This window comes from Macrobrachium nipponense, chromosome 1, assembly GCF_015104395.2.
Source record: "Macrobrachium nipponense isolate FS-2020 chromosome 1, ASM1510439v2, whole genome shotgun sequence".
Classification (NCBI taxonomy): Eukaryota; Metazoa; Arthropoda; class Malacostraca; order Decapoda; family Palaemonidae; genus Macrobrachium; species Macrobrachium nipponense.
The window spans coordinates 148,904,760-148,926,148 of NC_087200.1; the positions used below are offsets into that span (position 1 = coordinate 148,904,760).

At 38.7% G+C, this 21,389-nt stretch overlaps 2 protein-coding genes across 3 annotated transcripts in view; one reads left to right on the plus strand and one right to left on the minus strand.

The window, feature by feature from the left end:
* LOC135219746 (protein trapped in endoderm-1-like) overlaps positions 1–6,596 on the minus strand; it is a 56,599-nt gene extending 50,003 nt beyond the window's left edge. For both annotated transcript variants that reach the window (XM_064256781.1, XM_064256780.1), the window contains exon 1: positions 6,498–6,596. The gene's annotated coding sequence lies outside the window, so the exon portion shown is untranslated. The remainder of the gene's footprint in view (positions 1–6,497) is intronic.
* A 6,988-nt stretch (positions 6,597–13,584) lies between these two features.
* The window catches only part of LOC135219750 (G-protein coupled receptor moody-like), a 105,712-nt gene continuing 97,907 nt past the window's right edge, over positions 13,585–21,389 (plus strand). Inside the window, exon 1 of the mRNA XM_064256786.1 lies at positions 13,585–14,038. The gene's annotated coding sequence lies outside the window, so the exon portion shown is untranslated. The remainder of the gene's footprint in view (positions 14,039–21,389) is intronic.

Below are 21,389 nucleotides of genomic sequence, written 5' to 3' on the forward strand. Positions count from 1 at the left end.
TCCTTTATAAGGAAGATAGCCTGGCTACTGAAGAGGGCAAAGGAACATAGCCTGGCTACTGAAGAGGGCAAAGGAACATAGCCTGGCTACTGAAGAGGGCAAAGGAACGCAGGCTGGCTACTGAAGAGGACAAAAGAATGCAGCCTGGCTATTGAAGAGGGCAAAGGAACGCAGCCTGGCTACTGAAGAGGACAAAATAACTGAAAATGACAGATCTTAGTGTCTAGTCCATAGTTTTTGAGGTCGCTGAGATGAATAGTGACACTCCTGATGCCATTCAAGTCCAAGTTCAACCCCAATAGGAAAAGGAAGGGTGGGAAGGGGGTGACATGTAAAAATAACTGAAAACGACATATATTTGTGTCTAGTCCATAGTTTTCGAGGCCGCCCAGATGAACAGTGACACTTCCGATACCCTTTAAGTCCAAGTTTAGCCCTGATAGGAATGGGGGTGAGAAGTGGTGGAATATAAAATGTCAAAAATGTTGGGCAACTATCTTAACAGGAGAGAGAGAGAGAGAGAGAGAGAGAGAGAGAGAGAGAGAGAGAGAGAGAGAGAGAGAGATAACCAGTTGTTGTTCAGAATTTTCCCAGGCAGCGCCAGGTTGTCAGCTTGCTAGTATGTATGTATGTATGTATGTATGTGTGTGTATGTATGTATGTGTTTATGTGTGTGTATATATATATATATATATATATATATATATATATTATATATATATATATATATAACCAAGCAAATTAACCATTCGGCACTGGTTAATCAAACTAAACAAGTGACAACTCTTACCTTTCAGTTGCTGGTTGTCTCCCTCTGCAAACGATATCAAGCTAGGCTAATGAATTCACACAAATACAAAAATAAGCTATTTATTTCTCAAACTAGATCAACATAATATGGAACAAAGTGACTAAAAGATGTCACATTAAGAACTAAGTCTGACCCACAAAAAAACTGTAAATTGTCATTCTATTCTCCTGAATTAGACTAAGTAATCACCCCCAAACTCCCAAATTGTCAATCACTACATTTCAATAGTCAAGTCTTTAGAGAATCCCGTTCTCTAGTATAATGACATGGGTCGATCTTCGATGGGTTTTTTCTAGACTTCGTGTCCTCCATGACCTCTCAGGAGAGTGTGCGCTTTCTCCCAGTGTTGTGCTACTGGACCCATCATTACACGCACAAACGCATGTACCTATCAGACACACCTTAAAATCCCATAGCAACTGGTTGTACAGGCCTCCGGCCTCACAATGCATAATCATCAATTCTTTCCTTTCGAAGAAGGCTTGTCGCTAGGCTCTCTCTGTCTCCAAGCCAAGAAAGCTGACGTATTACAATTCACCGACACATTTACTTTTTTCTTTAATACGGCTTGGCCACCTATGTCCTTTGTGCAATCCTGTCGCACACCACATCAGCAACTAGTGTACAATGTTTTAATTTGCCACATGGTTTAGGGCAACCTCCGTTGCTGGAACCCTTGCGCCTTGCTGGATGCACAGAAGTATAAGAACTCCTAATGCACAAATTGTGATCGATATGACAGCTAGCATAACCGCAATCACTGGAATTGTGTAACGTTCATTGAAGAAAAACTCATCCTCGTCACTATCCTCCAATGGTGGGATTGTAACAGTCTCCACTGTAGGCATAACTCGAACCACCTCATGGTTTCCATGTCAGTGTTTCATAAACACTTTCGTTGACGAGTTGTAGACATGACGTCTAAGCACCATAAACCAACTCGAAACAATTCAGCACGCGCCATTATTCAGCATCTGCGACCCTCGTAAGTGTATTCAACACCCCCTCGTCGCAAAACTGTAGATTCGACGTTTTCTACTGAAGGAAATGTGGTCACCACCTCGTTGTCAAGGAAATATCCCGTGACTTCTATGCAAGTGCGACTCGCACCCGCCTCATAGAAGATTGTAGACTCCTGATTATCTCAGAACATATCCTGAGACGATCCACTGACGACATCTCATCCATTGCAAAGGCGATCCATAGCATCGCCACTCGTGTGTAGACTCGACCTCTGGTATTGTAGAACCAAGCCGTTTCCATCATCACCATCACGTGAAGTTGGGAATTCTCTAAAGTCAACGTGTGAATAACTAAAGTCTTGCTTTACTACACAAATCTGTCATTAATTAATATACTCAATCTCCTACTCAAGTATTAAAAATTCCTCACTAAACAAAATATAATCTTTACCCACTGAATCTTCTTTGCGCCTAAATAATTATTCACACCTTCAATAAAGATTTATACTGGCTGCGAAAGAGTTCCATCTACAATTCCCCGAAATGGACTTATGCACGCACTAACATTCGTAATGTGATGAAACAGAGTCGTCGTACCACTTGCGTCTGCCATTTTTCTACATTTACAAAAGCTTTTATGCTTTATGACGTTTCCCAACCTCAATAACATTAATGTATTTATATACACACAAAAACCAATCCAGAAAATTTAATACAAACATTCCCCAATAAAAGATAATACAAAAAAAACATGCACCACACCCAGCAAATCATCCCACAAACAGCTGTCACACCGGGAATAACACCAAAAAAAAAAAAACAAAAAAAAAAAAAAAAAAAAACAGGAGATAAAAAAAAAGAAAAAAAGAGCGAAAGCACTTCATTCCGCAAACCATCGCTCTCTCTCTTAAGCGCCTAGCAACTGAATCTCTCTCTCTCAGACACTTGCCTCTCTCTCTCTTAAGCGCCTAGCAACTGAATCTCTCTCTCTCTCTCTCTCTCTCTCTCTCTCTCTCTCTCTCTCTCCAGGGAGTAACTTGCAAATGTGCATAACCTATTCACCACACCCGGTAAACACTTTAATAGGCCAAAAAATTAAACTTTGATTCCCAAAACATCGGAACACCAGTTTTCACAAAGCACTATCTAGCTACACTGTCTGCTGCAGAGAGACAACCACCGCCCTGAACAGCAAAGAAAACCCCGAGTTGCCTGTGACATAATTATAACCCTTTACCTCCCAAAAAATATATACCTAAACTAGCATTAGTCTCTTTGGAAGCGTACCTACAGCCTATAAAAAGCTTTTTAAATGCTGCCACCAATCTACAACTGAGCAAATTAATCATTCGGCACTGGTTAATCAAACTAAACAAGTGACAACTCTTACCTTTCAGTTGCTGGCTGTCTCCCTCTGCAAACAATATCAAGCTAGGCTAATGAATTCACACAAATACAAAAATAAGCTATTTATTTCCCAAACTAGAGCAACATAATATGGAACAAAGTGACTAAAAGATGTCGCATTAAGAACTAAGTCTGACCCACAAAAAAAACTGTAAATTGTCATTCTATTCTCCTGAATTAGACTAAGTAATCACCCCCAAACTCCCAAATTGTCAATCACTACATTTCAATAGTCAAGTCTTTAGAGAATCCCGTTCTCTAGTATAATGACATGGGCCGATCTTCGATGGGTTTTTTCTAGACTTTGTGTCCTCCGTGCCCTCTCAGGAGAGTGTGTGCTTTCTCCCAGTGTTGGGCGACTGGACTCATCATTACACGCACAAACGCATGTACCCATCAGACACACCTTAAAATCCCATAGCAACTGGTTGTACAGGCCTCTGGCCTCACAATGCATAATCATCAATTCTTTCATTTCGAAGAAGGCTTGTCGCTAGGCTCTCTCTGTCTCCAAGCCAAGAGAGCTGACGGATTACAATTCACCGACACATTTACATTGACGTTACCGATTCAGCTAACAGTGAGGCTATAAGTTTATACCGATTCTGACATTATTCGTAAATAAAATGAGAAATCACATTTATAAACGTGACAGATGTTTCGAAAGACGCTGCCACTTTTCTTGTTACCTTTGACAGGTGATATGCAGGTGGGCCAAGCCTGTTAAACCATGAAGTTTAAAGGATTTATCTCTTAAGCTACCCTTTGGATAAGCCCCACTGCCCGGTCTAGCTGAGAACTTTAGCGCCAAAAAGAAAGACTTCTTGCTTTAGGTTACCGAGAACAGTAGTCAGTAGTGAAATTAATTCATTCCTACAGAAAGCACGCTGTGAAACGGGCAAATGCAGTTAAGCATTCCAAAAACTTGCAAACAGGTGATGCTGCAAAGGATATCTGTTACTGAACTAAGATCATCTGACGCCGAAGATTCTAATGTGCATTTTGTGTATAGAAAACATATTACAATTCCTGTGATAATTATTGTAAATAAATTATTTCTCTCCCAATGATGAGCTTATGGGCAACAACCTTATAAAAAGTTAAAATTGTTACATGCTTTAGATTTATGAGTTATAATAAATCTTTTTTTTACTCTAATATATTTTCATATCTGTATGCCACATATTTTTCAGAGGAAAATGTCATAAGAAATAATGACTGGTAATTGCCGTTTTTTTTTTTTTACTTTAAATGAAAAATATTTTCAAATAAAATGCTATGTAATATATGCAAAACCTAGAAGGTATGAAAACATAAGAGAATATTACAGCCTTAAAAGTAATAACCAAGTAGTTTGGAGATCAATGAAATTGTAGTCAAGAGAGACTAAGGCATAATATTGTGTGGTTCTAAAGACAAAATATGCTATAAAAAGGAAATGAAATTTAAGTAAATCATAACTTGATGAATGAAAATGAGGGGAAAACCTAAATGAAAGAGCAATGAAATACAAAATATAACAAACTTGTTCAGGAAATGGATATTATGTCAGACGGAAAACTCAAATCATAAAAAAAAGAATAAACAGAAGTTACTCTACTGACAAGATTATAAGAAAATGTCATACGACATACATACATACTGAGTAGTAATTCCCGATTTTTATTATTTTTAACGGAACAGATCATCAAATAAAATATGTAATATAATATGCAAAATTTAATGGTATAAGTCATAAATATAACAATAAATAGTCTCAAAAGTAATGAACAAATAGAATGGGGATCGAGTTTACCGATTAGGATTTATACGGTCAGTTTCATTATAATTACTGCCCCAAATATTGCCTCGCTGGGAGATGGCTGAGGACTTAAGAAGGGGAGGATTTAAAGGTTTTTCTCAAGGAGGTAAACAATCTGTCAGTTTAGATCTGTCGAACTATAGCTCTTGCCTCCTTAGGTCCAGTGGTAGCTGATGGGAGTCTACATAGATCAACTCCAGTGCAGATCCTTAGCCCCCATATTATACCCAATGTGCAATTCCTTAAGTTTAGTCTTTGAAGCAGATGAGTATACCTGGCAGCCGCAGTCTAACTTCGATAAACATACTGCACCATAAAGCATTAACAACGATTTCTTATCAGAACCCCAATTAAAACGAGATACTACTTAATTAGTGATCTCTTCACTTTCACTTTTAACTGGTCAATATGATTATTCTAAGTGAGCTTTTCATCAAAAACCATTAAAAATTTACTTCAGTGGAGTGAGGTAAAACAGTCCCATTTACACAACATGACCATGAAGTGTCCGGAAAAAAAAATTGGGTCCTGAGTTCCCCGAGAGGAGAAATTAAACTATCTTTTTCTAAAATCTGGCCACGTAAAATGGACAAAATGACCTTCCTATGAGAATGATATAATACACAATCAATTAAACTCGTTGGGCCGGTTGACATGAACAGATCTCAGTTACTTTCAGCGAAAGAGTCTTACTCAAAATGCCTCTGACGCCTGCACTCAGTTCTGCGTTGTGTCAATTCATTAAATCCCTCAAAGTATAAATTGAGAACTCCTTCTGATGCAATGCAAGAGTCGAAGTTACGAGCCTAATAAAGTTAAGCGAATCTACAATAAGGATTCTTCAAGCAACACCAAAATCTTGAAATACACACAAGAGGAGTGAGGGCATGCTGCACGTTAAGGTAAGCGGGTACCGAATGCTTCACGTGTTATTTCAGGGATTGGGTGTCGCTGAGTTCATCGGGACAATCCCGATATAATTTCAAGATTTTGGTGTTGCTTGAAGAATCTATATTGAAGATTCGCTTAACTTTATTAGGCTCGTAACTCGGACTCTTGCATTGCATCAGAGGGAGGTCTCAATAAATTTTTCTCTCCGAAAGCAACTATTTCTGGAACAAAAACCTTCTCTATCGTATGCTGGTCTCCATGTTCAGGAAGCTTCCCTGGTTCTCCCGCCTCCGGCAAACGGTAACTTACTTCACGTGGTAATATTGGAGGGAAAACGTATGGAGGGAAATTTGAACACTAAAAAAACATCACCTTAAATTACTAAGGAGAATTGGGATAAGAACACAGACTACACTTGACAAAACTTATTTACAGTTTCTATAATGAAACATAAATTTGTTTGTCGATCATTTTCAAATGAATCCCGAAAGTCCTTTTCTCTGAAATAAGGATTCCCGGGCATAGCTAATCACTTTCATCTTTGTCAACGCAAAACCATTAAAAAGGTGAAGTACTTTTCAAATTACTGTTCCGAATAAAACACAACATACCGAAAAGCACTTACTAATTCCAACTGCAGATAAGGACTTCACACGACTCCCGAGGAACCTGTTCAGCTACAAACTGACATCTCAGAAGTTTCAGAACAGATTACATACATTTCTCAACAAGTAAAATATTCTTTGTATCCTGCCGTGATTATATGAAGCCTTATCACAACCCCGTCATGACACATCCAGATAAGAGTAAAAGGAAACCAGGATCCGCTGAATAGTAAAGGATAACCAACTCCTTAGAGACGTCCAAACACACACACACACACACACACATTGTATATAGTATATATATCATATATATATTCATATATATATCCTATATATATATATATATTAATATATATATATATATAATATTAGTTATATATATATATAATATATATATCTATATATATATATATATATAATATATAAATATTATATATTATAGATAGCAACGTAAAGTTATGTCTCCCATCAGGGGTTGGTTGAAGTGAAAAGGCAACTTAAGGGTCACTACATCGCTCGTACCTTAACTGCTGATCGTAGATGAACCCCATGGTACATAGAACTTCCATAACATTAGCTGCTTCTCATGCATACACGGAGGAGCTCTAATCAATGCGCGTCAAAACCTCCCACAGCCGCTGCGCCATTTGTCTCTATCTTGCTCGCATTCTCGTACAAATTGATTATTGCGGCCTTTCCATTCTAATACCTCCTTCACACCATCCATCCAGCCTTTTGAAGGCCTTCTCTTCCTCCTACAGTAGGTTGCAGGAAAGAGTGTATGATTCGGTAATGTTAGGTGAGAGAGAGAGAGATAGAGCGAGAGAGAGAGAAGGATAGAAGAGAGGAGAGAGAGAGAGAGAGAGAGAGAGAACAAAAAAGGATCTCCAACGATACGCGAACAGTAGCATGCGTAAAATAATGTGTATGTATATACATATACATATATATATATATATATATATATATATATATATATATATATATATATATATGTGTGTGTGTGTGTGTGTGCGTGTGTGTTTGTTTGTTTGTGTGTGTGTGTGTGTGTGTGTGTGTGTGTGTGTGTGTGTGTGTGTGTGTGTGTGTAATCGAAAGACAGGGCAAATAGAGGAAATTATATAAAGCTATTGTACTACTGAAAGATATTTCGACGTCGGGGCTCTACTTCGGTCATACACTGTATTATATCAATAATAGCGCAACACCACCCTCGTTTTCTTTATGAGACGTACTCTCAGTGTGATATTACAACTCACATTCATGAAAAGAGCTTGTCTCGAAGAGAACACACTCATTAGCTGTAATGGTTGAAAATGATCCATCAAAAGATGGCTATGCTGCGGGAGAGGAGGCTGCGATGAAGGTGTGCCACATGGTGGAATCTGGCAAGCACGGGAATCTCTCTCTCTCTCTGATAATGAGGCATAACAAAGGCCAATAAAGTAAAGAGCTCTAAGATAAATAATCCAGCTGTCGGTTACAACATGGATATGACCATTTAAACACGGCAAGAATATCAACAGACAACAAAATATATTAACTATTAACCAGAAATAGAACAAGAGCGCGCACATTACTATCAAGAAAATTAATTATCAAGATAACTCAGGCAACAGCTGCATTCCTACGTTGTCTAATTTGAGGCATCCTGTGTGGTTTTGGTTGGCCAAAGGAAACGCGCAATACAGCACGAGTGAATTTGGGCTGTTCTTACATCTACAAATTATCTTGATCACAGTCTACCATTTACTTTAACAAGACGCATGATGACCGTTAATTAAACTACGCACATTGCTGGAATAAAACTTCAGCTTTACGATTCACTTGTAAGTAATAGCTAGCAATGAGCAGTCTGTATACGCTCAACACCTAATTGCTTATATGAAGCGTCCTTCGGATGCCCGGGATGGAGGACGGTCTTTCCATGGGTTTGTTGGGCAACCTGGCACAGGATTACCCTAGCGAATTAAAGTGATGAAATCATACTTGACTCTAGACTATTTCGGTGAGATTCCTGGGTGAACATTTGTGCAAGCTACAAACAAACACAAACGTACCACTTGGGTGTAGGAACTTGATTTCGTTAGCAACAGCTTGTGGGTAAAACCCTGGAAATGGTTCCAGTCAAATTTGATCACAAGTTTGAGTATGAATATAGAATTGCAATTCTTTTAGATTCACTTATCTTCTATCAGGGAGAATGAGAGAATGAATGGCGGTTTGTTTTGTACAAATTGTTTAAGAGTGGTTGAGTATAGTTCAACAATGATTGCTTACACCGCACGCTACGTAAAACACTTCTTGACCTTGAATGCCAGTTGTGGTGAAAAGGGAACGCGAGTGGAATATTTCGAATTGCTTCAATGGATGATCCCAACTGACCTTAAACGAAAGCAAACATTCTAGGCATTCGAGGAGTACTCAAAACTACGTGTTCGAATGTTTCGTCTTTTTTATTTGACTCTTCATTTTCTCAAACTATAGTGATTTGCTAGAAATGATTTTACCGCTGGTTATGCACTTTTATACCTAGCTTTCAGAATAGTTTTAATTGATGCCAAGAGTGTCTGATATTGCAGGTAATGATGACTAAAGCAGGATAATCTGATTAATGATAGTTTCCGAGTTCTGGCTACGAACAATTTTTCGAGCTATATAACTTTGTTCCTGAGAGAGAAATGTCAGAGAGAATCTCTGGATTGGTCTCGCATCCTTCCTCGCCGAATCAATATATTGTATGAGCGCTTCATACTTCACTGTCAAATTCAATCAAGAAGAAACAATACATCCACGCTCCTTCTCTTGTTATTGTAGTGTTCATGTTATGGCAACTTACATACCTTTCGGTCAGATGAATTAGTTTATGCTTTCATGAAAAGCATAAAAAATGGCTCCATATCATCGACAGAGAACGTAATGAAAGATAAACTTCTTTCATTCGCAAGAGCTTGCTTGCACGCACATTCCCTCTGAAATGCTTCCTACCCCACGTGGAGGGTACCAGAGGCCAGACCACGCAACCCCAACTCTTGTATTAGGACCTAATACAAGCAATTTCTTTACTGATGTAGGTTACCTACAGTAGGTATTTATATAAAATTATTCCAGCAATCTACCTTTGCAGTTCTCAATAAAATCTGAGAATAAGCTTTGAAAGCGGGATGATCAATGATTAGTTTATCCACTGTATCATAAAGGTAATATAAGAGAGGGTTAGGATTAGTTGACAGACACTCATCGCCCCTAGGGACGTTACGCACCAAGCCGAAGTTCGGACTCCGGTACATGTTTCTATGGTGGCCACGCAGCGGTGTGCAAGGATGTCCGGGATTGGGTGACTGTGACTGTATGTAGAATTTATTACGCAAAGACTACCGTTGTTAAACACAATTATTATTATTATTGAAAGATATTGCTACATCAGCTGCTTTTAACTTGTAAATAGTCTCTGTTTTTCCAATAATTGCTTTCTCTCTGCTATTACAACTGGCGAGTATTGCGCCATTATGATTCATCAGGAGTCAATTGCAGGGATATTGCTTAAAAATTTATCTATCAGAGTAAATAAATAAATAGGTCAAAATATAAGTCGATTTTGGGGTTAGTATTCTTCTAGTAGCCAACGTTTCTCTCGGTATCATCCGAGCATGATCAAGGCAGTGAGTCGGAGCAGATTGTAGATGCTGTCAAGATCTACTCAATATATATAGTGGTAGGTCAGCAGGGGGTCAACCGCTCACTGAGTTTTCATTGGTGGGTGGTGCAAAGCGTTCCTGCTATTGGTTGGAGAAAATTTCTTTCAAGACACTGCTGTCGTTGAAGGTCGCACTGTTGCAGCCTAGTAGACCGTCGAGGCTGGGGCATGACTTCCCTGGGCGTTGTGCCACGGCAGCTCGCATTGTCATTGGCTGCTGGCCTGCTTGTTTCATCTGGTATTCTTAGATTGGGGGTGTCACTCGGTCTGGTATTGCTTGTACTGTTATTCATACTCATAGGTCTTATCAAGTTGGTGGGGAGGAAGAGCACTTCCTGTGTCGAATTTAATGAGGGCTTTTCTTGTTGTATAAGGAAGGAGTGCCTCGAGCAGTCGCAAACGTCGCTGGTCAGGAGCCCTCCCTATCATCTTAGTATTTTTTATAATACTGTCGCGGGAGATAGCTTCCTGGTGTGCTGTCATACTATGGTTTATAATTGCTCCTTGTGTGTGCCAAGAAATCCTCTTGGACAGTTCCATAGAAGTCATACCAATGTAAGAGCCGGGACATCCACGGACGGGGCATAAGAATTGGTAGACTGCATTCGACTGTTTCAAGAGGTCTCTTGCTGGGGGAGTCGGGTTGTTCAGTTGCGCATGATAAGGTTCTGGGTACATCAATTTTGGTAATAAATTACGAGTTCGAGTTTTTTGTCGACTTTGGTAGGGGTCACATTCTCTCTGATGATTTTTTTCAATGCATCCTCGTCCTCATGGTGACGTGCATGTATTCCAGCTTTGTAATACAGCTTGATCTTCTCATGGGGGTGGGGCTGCGTTCTCTCACTCTCACTGTACCATCGATCCAGCGCTGTTTGGACTTCTTTATCAATAAGTCGATTTGGATACCCGTTATTAACAAGTATCTGAGTGACTCAGCGAGCGGTTGACCCCCTGCTGACCTACCACTATATATTGAGTGGATCCTGACAGCATCTACTACAGTCTACTCCGACCCACTTCCGTGATCATGCTTGGATGATACCGAGAGAAACGTTGGCCACTGGAAAAATGCTAACCCCAAAATCGACTTATATTATGATCTATTTATCTATTTACTGTGATAAATAAATTCTAAAGCAATATCCCTGAAACTGACTCGTGATGAATCATATCGGCGCAATACTCGCCAGTTGTAATAGCAGAGAGAAAGCAATTATTAGAAAAATAGAGAAGAATATTTACAAGTTAAAAGCAGCTGATGCAGCAATATCTTTCAATAATACTTGTTTGAAAGAGGGTCTCCTTCCATTATATTATTGTTATTTAGTAAGTTAAGTATATCTTAGTTTTACCAGACCACTGAGCTGATTAACAGCTCTCCTAGGGCTGGCCCGAAGGATTAGATATTTTTACGTGGCTAGGAACCAGTTGGTCACGGGACCTACAGCTTATTGTGGTATCCGAACCACATTATATCGAGGAATAATTTCTATCACCAGAAATAAGTTCCTCTGATTCCGCGTTGGCCGAGCCGAGAATCGAACTTCGGACCACCGGATTGGTAGCCGAGTGCGAAAACCACTCGTCCAACGATGAACAATTATTATTAAATAAGTATCATTATTATCATCAACCTTTCGTAACGGAAGTAGCTGAGATATCTTTTATCAGTTATCAACTTTATCATTTCTCACTTGAAGATTATCAGCAGACTACCCTTATCAGAACTTGCGGATGAAGCTGACAAGTTGTGGAAGTCAGAGAGATTAGTATTGAATTCCCCCCTGATATGATAAAGGCGCAAGTGACACAGAAAGCCAAGTTGATAGAATAAGTGAAAGGAACTGCAAGAGCAAACAAGGGCAAACTCTGAAAGAGAGAGAGAGAGAGAGAGGAAGAGACGAGAGAGAGAGAGAGAGAGAGAGAGAGAGAGAAGAGAGAGAGAGAGAAGTAAAAGTTAAGCTGCTTACGCACATTCTTTACAATGAGATTTATAAAGATTGCATTCATCAGAATCTGATCCTAATATTTGTTAGTAATGAACCTTTGTATTCGGTGAATATTCTCTCCGTTCATAATTTTGGCTACAGCCTTCAATTAACTCAGCATCAATACAATCAATGAAAACCTTGTAGGCACAACACTGATTGCAAACGCCACACGATCATACCAGTGTCACTTCAGCACTGGCGTCTAAATTCTGACATACCTCTGTACTCGTGCATAGCTATAAATGTCAATGACGGAAACATCTTCGTAAGAGATTAGATAATCTCATTTGAGTCGCTCATCACCACTTGCGATTGTGACAGCGATGAGCGGCCATGGATGGTGGAGGGTTGGGCAACTGTGGGACCTATGAGGTCATTCACCGCTGAAAGGGAAACAGCACTATGAAACAACTGTTAGAGAGGGTAGAAAGGCAAATGGAAGAAAGAGAATATGAACGGAGGTACAGTAAAATGAATGAAAGGGCCCGAAGGGGCGCTGCAAAGACCCTAAAGTCATACTGACGACACTACGCCCCTACCGGGTACGCGTGCATACGTCGCGTTTGACCTTAATCATACGATCGATTGAATTCAGATCTAATTTGAAGTTCACAGGACACTGACCCCTTGACAGATCGAAAGGACCTTCAGGTTTCGCTTACCGAAGAAGGGAAGAATTGTTGTCCTATAATTCATAATCTGATCAAACACCTACTAGACGCAAAGGCGAGAAGAAAATCCTGAGAGAGGTCATTTTAGGCCATCTGAAGGAGCAGAGCTCCATAATGAAATGGCAATGGGAAAACTATTCTTACACATAAAGTCAAAAGTGTCAATTCAGCAGTTAAAGTATAAGAAAAGTTAGGAGAAACGACATATATATGTTGGGATGTATTTGACCATAATTTAGCTAGACTAGCCATATTAGCCAAATTATTGTTGGGTCGATTTTTAGAATATGGAGAGCAGCAGGGAAATCACAGGGAGCAGGTTTATCGTCTCACGAGAACAGTTACGGTGCTTTCGTTTTACTTATCTTGGTTAGACGACACTTTCTTCACTTCTGAAAAAAACGGGTTTAAAATAACAACCAAATAAGCAATCACCTGAATTTCACATTCATAAAATGAACTAAATTTATGATATGGATGAAATGATCTCAAATTAATCGTATGAATTCATGAAATGTGGGTGTTATATCAGTTAAGAAATCTGCTACTGTTTACGACCACTCGAGGATTTCTTGACTCTCGCTATTCACGTTACCATGTTTGTGCGGAAGGACATTTAATGCCTTATGTCACCTAACAAAGAAAATTTCCTTGGTGTTGCGTCACTTATCAGCAGGAGAATGCTTGTAAACAGCGCAACACTTACCACCTTGCTCACTACACATCTGCGAGAGGCTGCTTTCGAAAGTTGCCGGATATTGATTAAACGGTCTCGATGCTTCTCATCCGAGAGCATTCGCCAGCTGCATACTTGTGAATTCTCTGACTGAGTAAGACACAACGACATAAATGTATTTTATAAAGATACTGCGTACTCGTATTCAATAAACAAGTGTATTCTGAGTGATCTCGCATTTACCTGACGACCTTTAGCAACTCTTTATCAAGGGTGGCCACAGGTTCAGAAGTCAGTCGCGATAAGGACGATCAGTGACACGGGAGGACCGTCTTATTTCGCTAGTTGATAGTGCGTTTATGTTATACAGTTGAAAGAAAAAGTTCAATGCCGGCATCTAAATTATGGATACGTAGTGACTGACTGTGACAAGCAAGTTCTCCTTTGTAAGAATCATCGACGAGAGCGGCTGCTTCCTCCGGATTCTGTTTGTTTAAGCGAAGCCAGGATGTACATTCAAAACGTGAGTATTAGGCATTATGTAATATCCTGTATTTAGACACCGAAACGTAATTGTGTTTCCTTTCGATTTTAGAAAAATGTCAGAAAACCGCAAAATTTTTTATATAATTTTTTTTAAGCAATGAAAGGGAGCAAATGTAGTGTGTTAGCCTTTTGATACCCGTAAGGTGAAGTAATTGTATTCTGCTGACCTTCTCGAATGGATTGGATTTGTCATTTTATCAACATTTCAAGTCTAAGGCTTTTTACCAACTTTTTCTGACGTTTACGTACTGATGGAAAACCGAGTGACTGTGTCCCACATTCCCGCAGAATGAAAATAGTGTCCATCATTATTTATCACACACACACACACACACATATATATAGAATTTTAATATATATATATATATATATATATATATATATATATATATATATATATATATGAAATTGTAATAGACCCCACACACACACACACACACACATCATATGTAAATGTAAATACACATAATTTATCATCTATATGTGTGTAGGCTATTACAATATCACACACACACACACACACACACACATATATATATATATATATATATATATATATATATATATATATATATATATATATATACATATATATATATATAAATTGGTGTATTTACTTTCATATGAGATATATATATACTATATATATAATATATATATATATATACATATATATATATATATATATATATATATATATATATATATATATATATATATATGTGTGTGTGTGTGTGTGTGTGTGTATGTGTGTGTGTGTGTGAAATAATACGGGACACCATTTTTATGTGGGAAAAATAAGCCGTAATTGTAAGCAGTTCCGTTGAAGATAATATACTCGCGTAACGTATCCATAGAGCGAAGTAGCCCACATACCGCATGTCTGTGAACAGAATTAATGCATTTCTACTGATGCGCACTATTTCTGAGAGAGAGAGAGAGAGAGAGAGAGAGAGAGAGAGAGAGAGAGAGAGAGTTACAAGGATTAGGATGTCTCAAAGACTTATTAGTCCATCCGAGGAGATATCGTGTGCTCACTTATTTCTAGGAGCAGGGTTTACTGTTCATTCACTGTGTCCTAATGATTTTGTCTAGCTTTCTTTTAAACTCTTCCACGCTGTTGCTGTTTACAACTTCTTGTGGCAGTTTATTCATATGTCACATAACTTGTATGTAAAGAAGTTCCCACAATGGTATGTGTTGCAGCATGTAGTTAGCATGAGGGTTGTTTGTTCCTATTTGCAATACTGTACGTTATCCACATTAAAAGGGATTTGCCATCTTTTTGACCACTCTCCTATTTTCTTTAGACAATTTCTTAAACTTTCTACTCTCTGGATCTGCTGCATTTACACTTAGTTTGATGCCGTCTGCAAATTTGGCTATCCTGCTAGTTAATCCTACATCAATCTCATTAATATAAATAAAAAAACAACAAGAGCGGGCCAAGGACGGAACCCTGAGGAACTTCGCTTGTCACATCTGCCCATTCTGATTCTTCACCGTATATTGCGACCCTCTGTTTTCTATTAGTTAGCTAATCTGCGATCCAGTCTGCTGTTTCTCCTACAGTTCTTTAAGCTCTAACTTTTGTCATTAATTTCTTGTGTGGAACTTTGTCAAAGGCCTTTTGGATATCTATTGCTCTACTACTGTCGTAAATACCAAGCATGTTATGGAAAAACTTCAAGAGGTTTGATAGGCAGGATCTGTTTTGTCTGAAGCCATGATGGCTGTTTAGCAACAGGTTGTTTCTATCATTGTGATCCACAATCCGATCTGCAATTATGTACTCATAAATCTTCCAAGGGACTGACGTTAAGACAGATTGGCTCTTCTCTTGGACCTTTTTTTGTAAACTGAGGGCACATACATTACCTTGTTTCCATCCTTTGGGTGCCTTTCATTGTTCTGTCGTTTTTCTGTAGAGCTTATGTAGATGAGGAAATATCTCCTCTTTAAACCCTTGAATTTCTTTTTCTTAGATGAATCCCATCCGGGCCAGGAGATTTGAACTTTAATTTTTCTATTTCGTTTTTAACATCTTCTGTAAATATTATTTTAAGTGGTCCTGCCCCTCCAAATTTAATAGCTGGTTCAGGATTGAGATAGTCTTCAATTGTGGAAACACTAATTAAGTCGATAATTCTGCTTTATCCAAGTCTGTGTTTTCGAGGTTTCCCCCATTGTCTCTTAGGGGACCTATGCTATTTTCTATTGGCTTTCTACTATTCACTAGTGGGCTTTCCTCACAAACTGATGCATCTATCTTATCCTCATTTACCTTTGGATTTCTTACTCATTTATCCACCATTCTACAGAGTTCTTTATACCTGCCTGCTTCTTCTGGTGTTGGGTGTGGATTCAATGCTTTGTGCAATCGGTCTCTTTCTCTGATTTTATTTTTAATTTCTCTGTTGACCCACTTAGGCTGAGGGTTGCCCTTTGTTAATATTTGCTTTAATGGAATACATCTGGAGCATTTTTCTTATTTATTCTTCTAGAAGGGCTTCCAGTAATTGTCTATGTCTGTGTCTTGGTCGTACTCTAGATTTATACTCCTTTAGTTTTCTTAAGGCCTGGCCACACTAGGAAACATTGTTTGGAAACAGTTAGCAAACAGTTTGCAAAACAATTTTTACCGTATATTTGTTTCCCATCCAGAATGGAAAACGTTTAATGTTTCTGTGTATATGTATACGTGTATACATATTTATAATGTGTATGTTTATATATACAGATGTATACATGCATATGTGTTTCTGTGTATATGTATATATACACATTTGTAATGAATGTTTATATATACATATGTAAACATGCATATATGTATATATACATTGTACATTGTATGCATATGTTTATATATATAATTTATATATGTTTGCATGTATGTATGTGTATGTATGTATGTATGTGTATGCGTATATACAGGGTGTAACACGAGTTTACGCAAATATTGTGAGAAATGAAAGAAAACGTTATTTGGAGCAGAAAATCTTTTGAGAACATATTTAGGCTTCGTTGGCGAGGAAAATTTTTGAAATAACTGTTATATCTATCTATCGCTGCTTTCATGCGATAGAGGGTGGTAAAGGGAGGTCGGTGCAGCCTGGGATGTTTTGGGGGTCGGGGTTAGGGGTAAGATGAAGCGAATGGGCCGATGTGAATAAATTACCTCCCAATCAAATGTATTATTTAGAATTTGAAGAAAAAATGCAAGTATCATTGAATCCTGTTCCTCCCTATAAATGGTATTTATCGGAAACCGATAAAAAAAAAGGGAAAGAAATGAAACCTAACTGAATCTCCCAGCCATCAAAGGTAGGCTTTTTCTTTCTCTTATCCCTCCTTGAGCGCATTAAAATATCCAAGTAGAATACAGAGGCTACTGCACCGACAAGTATCCTGACGGCAACTGAGCTCTGGACAGGAAACATTGTTTGCAAACAATGTTTCCTAATGTGGACGGGGCTTTAGGTCTCCCCGACGGTAGGCCAATCTCTTCAGTATCTTCTTCTCTTTTTTGTGTTGAATATTAATATGAAATGTAATAATTTCATGGTCACTTTTGCCTAAATTTGCTCCTACTGATAGGTCAGACACTAGCTTATCTTCTGTTGATAGAGACACTAGGTTATCTTCTGTTGATAGGACGATATTACAAAGTCTAGTATGTTGTTTCCTCTAGTAGTTTTGTCTACCCATTGGTGGATGCATTCATTTTTGACAAATTCCAGAAGTCTCTTACCTTTTAAGTTTGATGTGGAGATCATAGTGTCCCAGTGTACTACTGAATTGAAATCTCCCATTATTGTGCAGCATTTGTTGTTTATTTCTTGTCCTAAGTGCATACAGCTCCTCATTAGACATTTGTAGTTGGTAGTGAGGTCTGTACACTAGTATTAGAGTTATATCTTCTTTCCTAAACAACTTATATTGATGCCAATTACTTACACTCTATTGGATTGAGGTGATCCTTGGCATATAATGTAACTCCTCCACCTTTTTTTTCATTAGGTCTATCTTTTTTTAACAATTTATATCCTGCTATTTGGTACTCTCCTACGAAGTCTCTTGTTGCTTCTTGTATCTATGTTTCTGTGAAACCTATACTGTTTATTGATGTACTGACGAGATCTACTTTGTTCCGAACAGATTGTGCACTAAACTGTGCCACTCTTTTGTCCTCAGTGGCTTTATTCGTTGCCCTTATTTTCATTGTTTCCTGCAATGCTATTACTAACAAAATTCTGGGAGCTTTCTGACTTCTTCCCTTGATTGTTCAGTTCACTGGGGTGTTTCAAGAGGTTTTCGTTAAGGTTTTACAGTAATTTTGCTCCTTCCAAATTAAAGTGAGTTTCATATCTTTTATAGTTTTTTATTCCCTACAAATCTGTCAAAAAGTTTAAAAACCTAACACCTTTTTCTTGGCATATTCGCTCCAGTATGTTTCATTGATTCCAATTGCCTTGCTGAGGGAGTAGTGGCTTACATTGGTTCTAGGCAGAAATCCTATAAGAATGCCGCCATCGGTTTTCTCACAGAAGTTTTCTACAACAATCCTAAGGTTGGCTACAAAACCTCCTGTCTAGCTAGTTCTTCTATCTTTTAGAAAAAAGTCGTTTCCTCTTACCTGCACTATGATTGCACTTTATTTACTTTTCGCTTTGATTTTCTTCACTGCCTCGGCTATCTGCTTTGCTCTTTCTTTTGGGGGACTATTGTGTTTTCTAGTTGCTATCACTCTTCTACCAACAGCTCTCTTGAATTCATTATTTCTATCCTTGTTAGCTTCTTTATTTGGTACCTTGTCTAATGCTTGTTTCAGTTTAATTTCTGGTTCTGGTCTTAAGCAATCGTTTTTTAATCTCCACTCTAGTCTCTCCATTTTCTACTATGTCGTTGTTCGATTCCTGTTTCTCTCACTTAAGGTTTGTCACTTCTCTTCGTAGGTCTTCAAGTTCTTTTTTCATCCTGTCTTCTTTTCTCGTCTTCAAGTTTGTCCTTTGTCAGCTCCTTTAGTTCCTTTGATATTTATTCTACTTCGCTCCTCAGTTTAGCTATCTCCTGTTCTTGTTGACAGGAGAGACAGACGCCGAGGCTACCTAGCTTTGATGCGCATGCCTCTTTGTAGTCTAGTAGTCTACGCACCACTTGTTTACATTACATTTTGCACGTGTGCTTTAATTTTTACTTTTCTTGGGACATCTCTCTTTTTGTCTTGGTTTCAGTATTTTTATCTAAGGTTTAATTCAATATTCTCTCTAATGTGACCAGTTGAAAAGAAGAAAACGTGGGCCGGGGGGGGGGGGGGGGGGTTGAGTACTCCCACAGTCGCTGCATCTGCTTATCCATGGACAGTTTTCCATAGTTCCATAGTTAGTCATCAGGATACCTTTTATCACTGCCACATTAACATATGGTCTCCCTGTTGCTAGACAATCCCAAAAGTGTTGCAGCTCCCAACTGAGCAACACAATTTGCCTAAGCAAATGATTTTCGCCAGGAGTAGTTCCTCATTGGAAGAGTCGATTACTTGCTCGACTACTGACCTCAGGGTATGGGTTCGATTCCCCGCTCTGCCAACAAGGAATCAGAGAAATTTATTTCTGGTGATAGCAATTAATTTCTTGATGTGGTTCAGATCCCACAATAAGCTGTAGGTCCCGTTGCTAAGTAACTAACTGGTTCCTAATCATGCAAAAATATCGAATCCTTCGGGCCAGCCCTAAGAGAGCTGTTAATCATCTCAGGGTCTGGTTAACTAAGATATACTTAACTTTTTCTTTGCCTGCCAGGAGTGAACAGTAGCATCCCTTAAATTACTAAACATCCAACAGCCATGAACAGCCAAAATCTGGTTACCCAAATGCTTCTCCTCGAACCATGAAAATGGCCACAATAACCACACCAGCAGACCTCATGGTTAGGAAGTTCCACAATCAATGACACAGAAACTCTTCTGGGGTTTTTAATTGGCTTGGACTCCAACAAGATACAAAAACTCCGCAACCTCAGAGCAGTTTAGCCTTTACTCACAGAGTAGTGGATACAGGAGTGGTCATTCATTACATGAAAGAGTGAGCTTAATGGGGCACAATAGCAACACTACATTTCTGTATCCTAGGTTGCCCAGGATCCCTACAATCCTGGTCTTGGGAAACCTGCAAGCATCTGCCTTGCGATATTCAAAGTGGTTCCGAAGCCTCTGTTCTGACGTATGAGGTAGCTGTCAGCTCCTTACACTAATCTAATGTCTATGTGCTATATATACATATGTATATATAGCTAAGTAAAGGACGTTTGAACGTCGAAAGATCTCGCGGATACTCCGTTGTTATTTTTCTTGTGGCATATACCTTTATTTATGGATTTATCACGTTCCTAACTTTCGTGATTCAGTTAAACACACACACACACACACACACACACACACACACACACACACACACACACACACATATATATATATATATATATATCATATATAATTTTTCTTAAGGTAACAGGAGGAAATTCTCGCAGTTGCAAGATGAAATAAATCGGTGGGAGAGTGGGGTGGCAAGGTGGTAGAAAGGCGGTTAGAACGGATGTAAGTCGAAGATTTAATAAAGGTAGCAGCTCAGGGCTGAAGGGACGCTGCAAAAACCCTTCAGTATTACCTTCTGTACACCGCAAAAGGCACACTGCAGGCATTACTCCCCTTACAGAGAGAGAGAGAGTTTATTATTTTAGAGCAATAGAGAGAAAGCACTATTTAAGAGAGAGAGAGAGAGAGAGAGAGAGAGAGAGAGAGAGAGAGAGAGAGAGAGAGCCCATTATTTCAGAACAAGAGAGAGACTGAATAAGTTATTTTGAAGACTCCACTAATTAAATTTCTTTCAGTTTGGTAATTCCTGGTTACTTTGATATATACACATGTAACGGGCTTTCGTAAATAGCGCTTAAATATTAGACCGGTGATGACTTCTTAATTATTTCAACTGCCTATTAAATTTAAAAGTAGCAATTCTAAAACAGACGAAAATGTCACTTTCAAGGTTTCTGTAATTAAAGAAGGCGTTTCAGTGATGAAACTTCGCTTACACGCGATCTCTGCTGGTTAAACATTAGGTAGCGATGTCGTTCTGAGTGAGTGATGCCAGCTGCATACATAATGACCCAAGTTAGGTCTTTTGGCCAGGTGGCTTCCTCTCATGTGAAATGATCATCATTCTTCAAAGTTGTGCGCTGTCACTGTCATCATTTCCAGTCATGTTAAAATAACGAGCACGAATTTATTAAAGAAGTGTTAACTATTTCACTTTCACCTTTGCCGTCAGTGT